We start from the raw sequence: 10567 nt of genomic DNA, 5'->3' as shown, positions 1-10567 counted from the left end.
AAACTTATGAGAAACAATGAGAGAAGTGTTAAGAGGAAAAGTTATAGACTAAGAGACTTAATAAAAAAAATTTGAGAGATTCCTTCCAGGCAACTTAATGGCACTTCTGAAAGCTCTAAAACAGAAAAAAAGCAAACAAAACCAAGAGAAGTAGATAGCAGGAAATAGTCAAAATAAGGGTTGAAATCAACCAGTTAGAAATAAAGAGAATTATACAAAGAATCAACAAAACTGAGAGCTAGTTCTTTGGCAAAATAAATAAGATTAAACTCTTACCCAAACTAACTAATGGGCACAGAGACACTATCCAAATTAACAAAATGAGAAATCAAAAGGGAGACATTACAACAGAAAATGAAAAAAATTTAAAAAATCATCAGATCCTACTACAAAAGACAACATTCTGCAAGACTGGAAAATCTAAATGAAATGGATGATTTTTTAGACAGATTCCATGTACCAAAGTTAAATCAAGATCAGTAAATTATCTATACAGTCACACATCCCCTAAGTGAATAGAAATTGTCATTAAAAACCTCCCAACCAAAAAAAGCCCAAGCTAGATGGTTTTAATGCAGAATTCTGCTGGACCTTCAAAGAAGCGATAATACCAATATTCCTCAAACTATTCCCCAAAATAGAACAGAAGGAACACTATACAATTTGATCTATGAAGCCAGATACTCTGATACCTAAGCCACATAAAGATGCAATGAAGAAAGTGAACTTCAGACCAAACTTACTCATGAATATCAATGAAAAAATACTAAATAAAATTTTCACAAACCAAATGCAAGAGCATATGAAAACCTTCATTCACTTTTTTTTGGTTCTTTAAATCTTCTATGTATTTTTCTTTCCTTACTTGAATGAGGAAAACTTTGCAAAATTGAAAACAATATATATGGAATAACAATTTATCAAGAACTTTGTCTCAAAATAAAGAACAATGAACTCAGTGATAGGTAAGCATCATATTTACTCTCAGCTTTTGTTGACAACTTTTTAATAGAGAAGAATTTATTTCTACTCTCCAATTACTAAGAATATTATAATATGTATTGTAGATTTGATCAAGATTTATTTATCATTATTTGAATTATTTTCCATTCTGGATTCTTTCATGAATCTTTGTTTTCTTGAAGTTTCACCTTTAGTATATTAGTAGGTTTGATAATGTTCAGTTTCTTTTTTGGGACATCACTGACTCTTTCATCATAGCATTTGTCTTCTAGTAATCTAAACTGCTTCAGCTAAATTAGACATCTGCTGTTCTCTGATCTGGTGTATAGTTGACTTGCACTAATACCACACTTGTTGCAAAGATTCCTTGATTCTTCATCTCAGAGGCTGTCATCTTTATGAGTTTCTTCGATCTTCATAGATGAACCCGGCCCAAACTATCATTCACACTTTAAAAAATAAAACTACAAAATTTCTTTATTTTCTTTTAGGTTTATTCTAATACTATCATCTACACACACACACAAACAACCACACACACACACACACAGACACACACAAATACACACACACACAAGTGTGTCTCTCCTTTCCTTTAAAAAGTCTCACTTAAAGCAATTTTCTAGTGATCTTTTAAATCTAAAGTGCCACTGTTATGCCTCTAGCCAATGCAAATGTAACACATGAAATGTTAGAACACAAAATTTGGGGATATAATTAGTTGTGAAGAGCACTCAAACATACCTGAGAACCATCTAAAAAGAAGGTACAAGAAATTACCAAAGATAAGGCTTTAATCTCAGAAGAATACCTTTATTTGGGTATCTTTTTGTAGTTTGTTTAGCTCTTCCAAAATCTAACCTGTTAGTTCTCTGATTCTCTCCAAGATCCAATTATCACTTCTCTCCTTTCTTCTCTAGAAAGATGCATTAAGTACAGAGTTACTCATATTCTATATTTACACACTATTTTTTTAAAAAAATTGTTCACTCATTCTTCCTCTTGTTGTTATTCTACGTGTTCCTTAATTTTATCTTTTTAAAAACTTGCTTTTATAAAATGTCATACACATAACAAATACATTGTAAGTTTATGGAATCCATACCTAAATTATTGAGAGTTCTCTTATCACTTACTTTGAACAGTAACAAAGACATCTGGTTCCACAGAGTTTAATGTTTCAGGTGAGGAAGAACATATTGCAGTGAAAAAAATCTGATTCAAATTTGCATTTTAATATATTTTACTTAATAATTTCAGACAGTACATGAATGGAAAATTTAAGGGCATGTGAATTATTATGTAGGCATAGAGACTATCTGGATTAGAATGTAACCGTTCTTTCAAAACAGCTTTAAATAAAAATATGGGGCTATATTCATAAACAGATCTTGATAGATTCAGAGTGAGACTAAAGTTGAAAAGTGACAAAAACTTAGGACTAAGAATTTTCTTAAGTATATGTGAATATCTACTCATTTGAAGAAATTTTCAATCAAAGATGAAATTACAGTAGAAAGGAAGAAGATAAATATGGCAAAGAGTGATTTTCTGTAGAAGTTTGTTTGAAACTACTCAGTGAGGAAAATTGCTAGAAGTGTGGATTCTCTTTTCCTATGTAACTGCTTACAGGATTGATCAAATGTATCTGATACTGGTAATAGCAGTATTTATAACTGGAAGGCTGGGGAATGTGTCCATTGGACTGGTAAACTGCTCTGACTGGGTCAAGAACCAGAAAATCACCTTCATCAACTTCATTCTGCTCTGTTTGGCAGCTTCCAGAATCAGCTCTCTGTTGGTTGTATTTATTGATGTAACCATACTAGAACTAGCTCCTCATTTCTATTTTTCGTATAGTCTAGCAAAGTGCACCGATAAATTCTGGATTAAAACTGATCAACTGTCAACATGGCTTGCCACCTGCCTCAGCATTTTCTACTTATTCAAAATTGTCCACTTCTTCCATTTTCTTTTCCTCTGGTTGAAGTGGAGATTGTCAAGAGTGCTTGTGGTTTTTCTTGTATTTGCTTTACTTATATTCATCTTTTATTTTCTACTGGTTGAAATACTTCCTATTTGGGGTACTGTTAGAAATAGATTCTATAATATATTCAGTAGATTATTAAAGTCTTGCTTTATTTCCTGCCTTCTTTGATAAGACTAGCATTTCTTCTCAGGTCATTTTGTTTGAATGTTACTACTTCCTCAGATTACTGAGTCTTGTCTTTTTGGAAAGCTTGGCTGAATAGTTTACAGCTAAAAACTTGGTATATGTAAAACCTCGGCAGTGTCTTTTCCTTCTGTTCTGACACACTAAAATGTTAAATGAGCTACATGCAAATGCTTGCTGAGACAGAAAGAAGCTATTTAGTTCATGTGTGTCCACCATATGAAATGTGCCCATGATTGTTTCAGAAAGCAGATTTAAAACAAATAAAAATCAGAGACTAGGAGGCAGACTCTCAATAAGACTCCTGGTATTTTATTTTAAAACATTTGTGAGGGAGGGAAGAAACAAGTAAGAGAGGGATGGATAGAAAAAGAGGGGGGAGGAAGAGTGACAGAGAGAAAGAGAGAGAGAGAGAGAGAGAGAGAGAGAGAGAGAGAGAGAGAGAGAGAAACAAAGACATTAAAAGATAAGAAAAATAATTTAAGCCGTGGGGCCACTCCAGGAAGGCTGAGAAGTCCATAGGGCCTTTTAGAAGAAGGCAGCAGAGGATGAGCTTGCAGAGTTTCCAAGATCTCCAGTGTAACTTATAAGTGGCAGTTCTTATGGGATGATACTTTTAAAAATTGGTTTTCTAGAACTGGATGAAAAGATGGTGGAATGGAGTCATATGAGACCTGAGAGTACAACCAGAGAAGGGGTAGCAACCACAGATATGGGAGTGTAGACAAAGGCACATGTTGTTGTCAAGTAGGGCTGGCCCTCATGCCACCTGGAGCCATGAGCCACCACTGGACCTGCCTTGCCTAGGTGATACCTGGTAGGCTGCCCAGAGGTATGGAACCAGTGATGCTGCTGCTCCTGTAGCTCAACCTGCTAGGAATAAGGAAATATACAATGTAGTGCTGCCTGCAGGTTACACACACAATGGGCATGCCCTGACACTAAGGGCAACTAACAATAGAGACAGGGTGGTTATACAGCAGCCAAGAACTCTTGAAGGTCCAGTCCCCAAATATGGTGCCCAACCACACTGTCACCCTGATTGAGCAACATCTAGATATCTAAGATGAAGAGCAGTTCATTTTCTTTATTAAGCCTCCTCAAAATATCCTGGTTCTTACTGCCAGAGATAATGTTGATATCCTTGGTCTGTAGTGCCACCTGAGTCCCTGATGATGTTTGTGGTCCATGTTGTTGCCAGATATCATGTTGATCTCCCTGGTCCATGCTTCTGCAAGCTTATATAGGCAAGGAAATTTCTTTTGCATTGGTTTTGAAGTATTATGACTTCAAACTCATTACTGAGGATAAGAGAAATCAAAGATTTCTGTGACAACCTCATAACACCTTTACCCAACCACACAACAAAACAGAAACAGTCCACACAGGAAGCTATTGAAGACTGCCGTTTATATTTGTGATAAAAATACTAAAGTGTAGCTCTTTGCAGTTGATGCACTATGGTGGTTGTGGTGAGGTGGTGGCTCAGCTTTCTTTAAGAGGCTGCCCACTGGGTATTAGGCCATGCTCTAGTGAATATGTGGATAATACAAATTGGATTAGGTGTTTTCTCCCTTTTTGGGGAGCGGCCTGTGCAGTGGTGAGAGGATAGACCTTCGAGGAGTGTAAAGCAATGATTTTGAGGGCAAGTTGTAGGACATTCACATATAATTGAAAAAAATATTACATTAGTGCTATGGGGAAAAAGTCTCATGGATTTAATACAATCACTAACAAAACTTGGGTTTGTATAAGAACATTAGAATATTAATACAACCTGCCCATCCACCTTATGATACAAACTTCAGACTGTAACCTCATCATTATGCAATGACCAAAACATCCATGGGCCTGAGCTATGGAGACTGAAAAGATGGCTCAGCAGGGAAGAGCACTTGTCCAGACAGAGGACTCAGTTTAGTGCCCAGCACCCACAGTGTTACTCACAGCAATTTGTAACTGTATTTCCAGAGAATCTGATTCCATCTGGTTAACTCCCTAGATATTAGTCACACATCATATCGTGCAAAGACATAATTGCAAACAAAACATTTATACATATAAAGTAAACAGAGAGAGAGAGAGAGAGAGAGAGAGAGAGAGAGAGAGAGAGCTTTAACATAATTTAAAACGTAAATTGATATTTTTCTCTCTTTAACTTGAGATTTTCCTAATCTCCTATCAACATTCTGCCCATCTTCTACTTATTGAGGCTTACAAGTAGCTTTGATAACTAAGGAATCATAAACCTTCCCTGTAAATTGTAATTTCATACCTTTTGCCTGTAAAAATTAACTATTCTCTTTAAAATATTTGAGACTATAAGTAACAAAAATTGTAAATGAATTATAAAAAGATAGGTTTGTGCGTCATAACCTGACTGTGAGATAGTGTTTTTCTCATGGAAAGCAGAATGCTCTAGTCCATATATGTTCAGCAGTACTTAAAAGAACTAAGCAGAAGAACAATTCACCAATGACCTTCCAAGTCTCCCTGTTAAGCTGTTCCCCTAGTGTAGACTGAAGACTCTGTGGAGGGAGAGGATCAGCTCTTGAAGCTGTCTTTGAAGATCTTGCAGGACACTCATTTCTCTCTGTCAAAGCTTGCTATTTCCCAAGATGAGAATAAATGAGTGGGTTAGGGGAAAGATGGTTAATGTTAACCAGACAAAACTAATTGACCTTTTCAATGGAAACAAAAATGCTAACCACAGTGCCACCTGCATGCAAAAATTGTGAATTATAAAAAGAATGAGGAAAGACACCAGCATTTTCATGGCTTTCTTGTGGATCTTGGTTCTGGAATCTTCAGAGGTGTTAGAAATCCGAACAAGGTTTTGGGAGCTCTTCACCAAGGAAAAAAATAATAGGAGCAATGATGCTACAGACACAAGAAATGAGACTAAATATATAATATCAAAAACATATTTTGAACAGCAATGTTCTTAATTGTATCTGAAAATGAAGTCAGATTACTTTTAGGTATCACATAAATATCTCTCCAAAGAGGAAGTATTTCAAGCAGTAGAAAATAAAAAATCAAGAAGAGGAAAAAAATATGAGAAAAACAACCAGTACTCCTCTCAATCTCCACTTCAACCAGGGGAAAAGGAGATGGGAGAAGTGGGCGATTTTGAATAAGTAGAAAATGCTGAGGCAGGTGGTAAGCCAAGTTGACAGTTGATCAGTTATAAACCAGAATATATCAGTGTACTTTGCTAGATTGTAAGAATAGTAGAAATGAGGAGCTAGTTCTAGTATAGTTGCATTTGTAAGTGATACTGTTTTATTTTAATAGAGCAGAATACAGGTTAGAAAAGCCAGACATAAATCCTTAAGGGAAATCTGTCCTTAAACAGCAAGCAGCTTTTCTGAGCTAAGCTTTTGTATGCATAGATAGACAAGACTCTCAGTAACCAACATGCTGGACTGGCAAACTCAAACTTTCATCCACTCAACTTTAACAGATAACTTTCCTTTTCTATTTTAATACAGCTATCAAGGATCCAGATTAGTTGATTCTGGTGATCTTCCTGTGGAGTTCCTATCCCCGTCAAGTCTCTCGATCCTTTCCCCAACTATTCCATAACACTCTACTAGCTGCTGCCTTGATGTTTGACTGTGGGTCTCTGCATTTGTTTCAGTCATCTGCTGGGTGGAGCCTCTCAGAGAGCAGTTATGCTAGACTTTGGTGATGAATGTACTTTTGGATCTAGGTTACCTTATTCAGGATGATATTTTCTAGTTCCATCCATGAATTTGCAAAATTTATGGTGTCTTTGATTTTAATAGCTAAGTGGAATCCTATTTCATTGTGCAAATAAACCACAATTTGTGTCCATTCGTAGTTTGAGGCTATTAACAATAGAGCTGGTGGTATAAATACAGTTTGGCAAGTGACTTTGTGGGATGATGGACTATTTTTTGGGTATATGCCCAGGAGTTGTATAGGTAGGTCTTGAGGTAGCACTATTGCTAATTTTCTGAGACACTGACAGATTGATTTCCAGAGTGGTTGTAAAACTTTGCACTCCCACCAAAAGAGGACTGTTTCATTTATTCCCTGACTAATACGTGCAGTCACTTGAAATTTTGATCTTAGCCGTTCTGGTTAGAGTATGGTGAAATCTCATGATTGGGTTAATTTTGATTTCCTTGATGACTAAGGACTTTCAACATTTCTTTAAGTTCTTCTTGGACATTTTAGATTTCTCTGTTGTAAATTCCCTGTTTAGACCTGTTCCTCATTTCTTCTCCATTTTTTAATTTTTAATTTTAATTTTATTTCTTACTTATTCACTTTAAATCCACCTCACTACATCATGCCAAGTCGCCCCATACCACAGTCCTTCCAAACCTCGTTCCCCTTCTTCTGTGAGGGGGTGAAAAAATTCACTCATTATAAAATAAGTACAATTTTATCATACGGAACACCTTATTTAACACCCTGAATACAAGCAGAAGTTGTGTTTTCCACTGTTTCATATCTTAGAACATTTGAACCTTTTAAAATATATATTTATACATTTATTTCATTTTTACTAATTACAATATTATAACATGTAAAATCAGACAAGTTTGGGATGATGGGTGTTTAACATTTCTTGCCGCCAAGTCTGATGACACTTTATCTTTAGAACCTACATGGTGATAAGAACCAAATGCTTCTGGCTGTCTTCTTACTTCATCTGTGTGTTTTGTCACTTAAATGTTCACACATACACACATACACACACACACCACTGTATAATAATAAATAAATGATTTTAAAAGAGTTTGTGCTGATTATGAGTTTACCCCATCTCAAAATATTGTAAATTTCTATTTCTTTGAAAGCCAATGAAATCTCAGGCCCGGTACCCAATGAAAAAGAAGCATTAATGGGTAACCAGAATTTCACTAAATTATCATGAGGTCTACTTATTTTACATATTTTAAAATTATAAATAATTATAGCACAAGGCTGAAAAATTATGTAAACATATAATATATTTTCAAATATACATTATATAGTCCTAAAATTATGATTGTATTTAATAATTTTAAATTCTAAAACTAGTACTTAGGGTATCATATTTTTAATTAATTAGCTCATGATTTAGCATTTTCCAAACTTTCTCAATTAAACCTAAAGCAAGAAATCATTTTAGCTAATATGATATATGAAATATACTCTCTCTTATATATTATAACTTTATATTTTTAAATTATATATGTGTATTGTGCTTCTCATGTGAAATATTTGCATAGAACTTTTATCAGATATAACATACAAAATTGATAAAGCAATGTAAAACATTTTCTAAAGAAAATAAATAATATTGGAGAATTTCTTATGAATTCAATTTCTTTTAGAATATGCAAGATGATCTGCAACGTATTTTAGGGACCCATGATGTTAACCTGTGCTTCAACCACCATAGCACAGAGTGTTCCCTCTCAGGTTTGTGTCTCCCCAGATCAAGACACATGAATGTCCTGAAGGAAAAAGTACTAAAACAATCTCTTGACATAAAGAATGTTCTTCAACAACTCACTACTCCAAACTTGCATGAAAATAGCCAGAAAGAAAATGGCACAGAGAAGGACATAGATGATCATGGTTTGCAAGACTTTGATGTGGGCACTGGTGAGGGCACCTCTGCATCTTTGTTCAATCTGTTGCATCTTCTTGTGATGTGTCCACAGGGAGAAGATGAGCAGGAGAAAAGTTGACTGGAAAGTGTAAAGGTTATGGATGTGAAAATACAGTTTACGACAAAAATAATCCTGTAAAATGATGAAGTGTTATTCGAAGTGAAATCATATAGCAGAGGTCCTCTGTTGTCACCGATCTGGGTATCAATGTATGAGTTTATCAGCAGAGTGTTTAGAAGCAAGAGGGCCAAAGACATGAGCAAAGTCCCTGAAACAACCTGGTTAATTCTCATCTTTAAGTAAACAAAAATAGAGTTAGAAAAATTAAGAAAATAAAAAAGGCCAAGGCATGAAGCAAGCCACATGCTAAAATGATTGCTAAAATTCAAATGGAAATTAATCAATTTTACCACCCTTCTACGTTTTAAGACATGTGAGTACAGTGAAGACACTGATATATCAGTGAACAGTGTCATAAGAAGGTAGATTCTGGAGAAATCCAAGGCTGTGAGTATTTGATTCACTGCAGAGATCTTTGCCCAGTGCATGCAGTTCACCAGAGCTGTGAATCCATTTCCAATCCATCCTATTATTATTTCTACAACTACAATGAATGTAAACATGCTCTGTATGATTCCATCCATGATCTGTAAGGCAAGTTATGATTCCTGAGGTCACTGTAGAAAATTTAAAGAGCTCTGAGTCTTGAGTCCTCATAACATACTCAATTTTAAAAATGCTCTGTGTAGTATCAAATTGCGAATATCAAGCTTTGACAATATTCAGCTCATAATATGTCGCTTTTCTGTGAGAGTTACTTTTTTCCCATTCAGTTCAACCAAGCTCCATCCAGAATACACTCTTTAGACCAAGTGACGTGGAACATTTTTGAGTGAATCCTAAAGGTAATACTAAATCTTCATGTTCTAAGATGAAAGAAATACAAATTACTTGTATTGCTTCTACAACTCTGCCATAATAACATTTTAAGCTGGCTGTTACTTATTAACATTTTAAGCTGGCTTGTAACTTATTACATTCTAAGGTGTAGAGGGCAATCAGAACCTACACTTACTTTGTAAGGAGCTTTCTGAGTACTAGGGTTGACAAAGCTAATGTTTTGCAAAACATCTTAAAGCAGACATTTGTATTTGTCTGATAATGTCGCAGACATTACAACTTATCTAAACTTTAGCACTGATCATATAACTGTACATGTATACTATTTTACATTTTAGGCACATTCACAAACAGCCACAAAATATGCATCTACTTTAATTACAATGCTTTTGTTTCACGTTCAAACATTTTAAAATGGTCTCAACTTTTAGTATATATCCACAAATAGTCCTGTTTCAGTTGTTCTGACCCTGTCTAAAATGCTTTAGTGTATCAATACCTCAGAATTAATGTAAAATTCCACAAACTTAGAACTTTCTAACCAACCATGTAGAGTATTACTTACATTACTGTTGTATTATGAAATAGAATTGAACAGGAATGAGTTCATGGATTCAGCCAGAATTCTCATCATTCTCTACCTTTCCCTTGCCCTTTTTATTTCTTCATTAATACCAAGTTACTAACAAATGAGGATCCCTAACTTCTCACAACTTCCTCCAACATATATTTAGTTATGATCACTCACATAAACAAAGACAAATAAAACAGTTTGGTTAAGTTTTTAAACTGAGCTTCAAGACACAATCATTAATCAATAAATAGAAGTAATGAAGGCACCAAGAAGTAAATTTAGAAATAAATGCTGAAATAAAAGGAAAATACATATTGTTAA

At 34.8% G+C, this 10567-nt stretch overlaps 2 pseudogenes; both read right to left on the bottom strand.

Moving 5' to 3' along the window:
• Positions 1-5645: 5645 nt before the first annotated feature.
• LOC114632400 lies at positions 5646-7535 on the bottom strand (annotated as a pseudogene).
• Positions 7536-8486: 951 nt separating this feature from the next.
• On the bottom strand, positions 8487-9416 carry LOC114632537 (annotated as a pseudogene).
• Positions 9417-10567: the final 1151 nt, after the last annotated feature.

Source organism: Grammomys surdaster, unplaced genomic scaffold (assembly GCF_004785775.1).
Source record: "Grammomys surdaster isolate TR1022 unplaced genomic scaffold, NIH_TR_1.0 373, whole genome shotgun sequence".
NCBI lineage: Eukaryota > Metazoa > Chordata > Mammalia > Rodentia > Muridae > Grammomys > Grammomys surdaster.
This window is presented reverse-complemented; position numbering and strand designations above follow the sequence as displayed.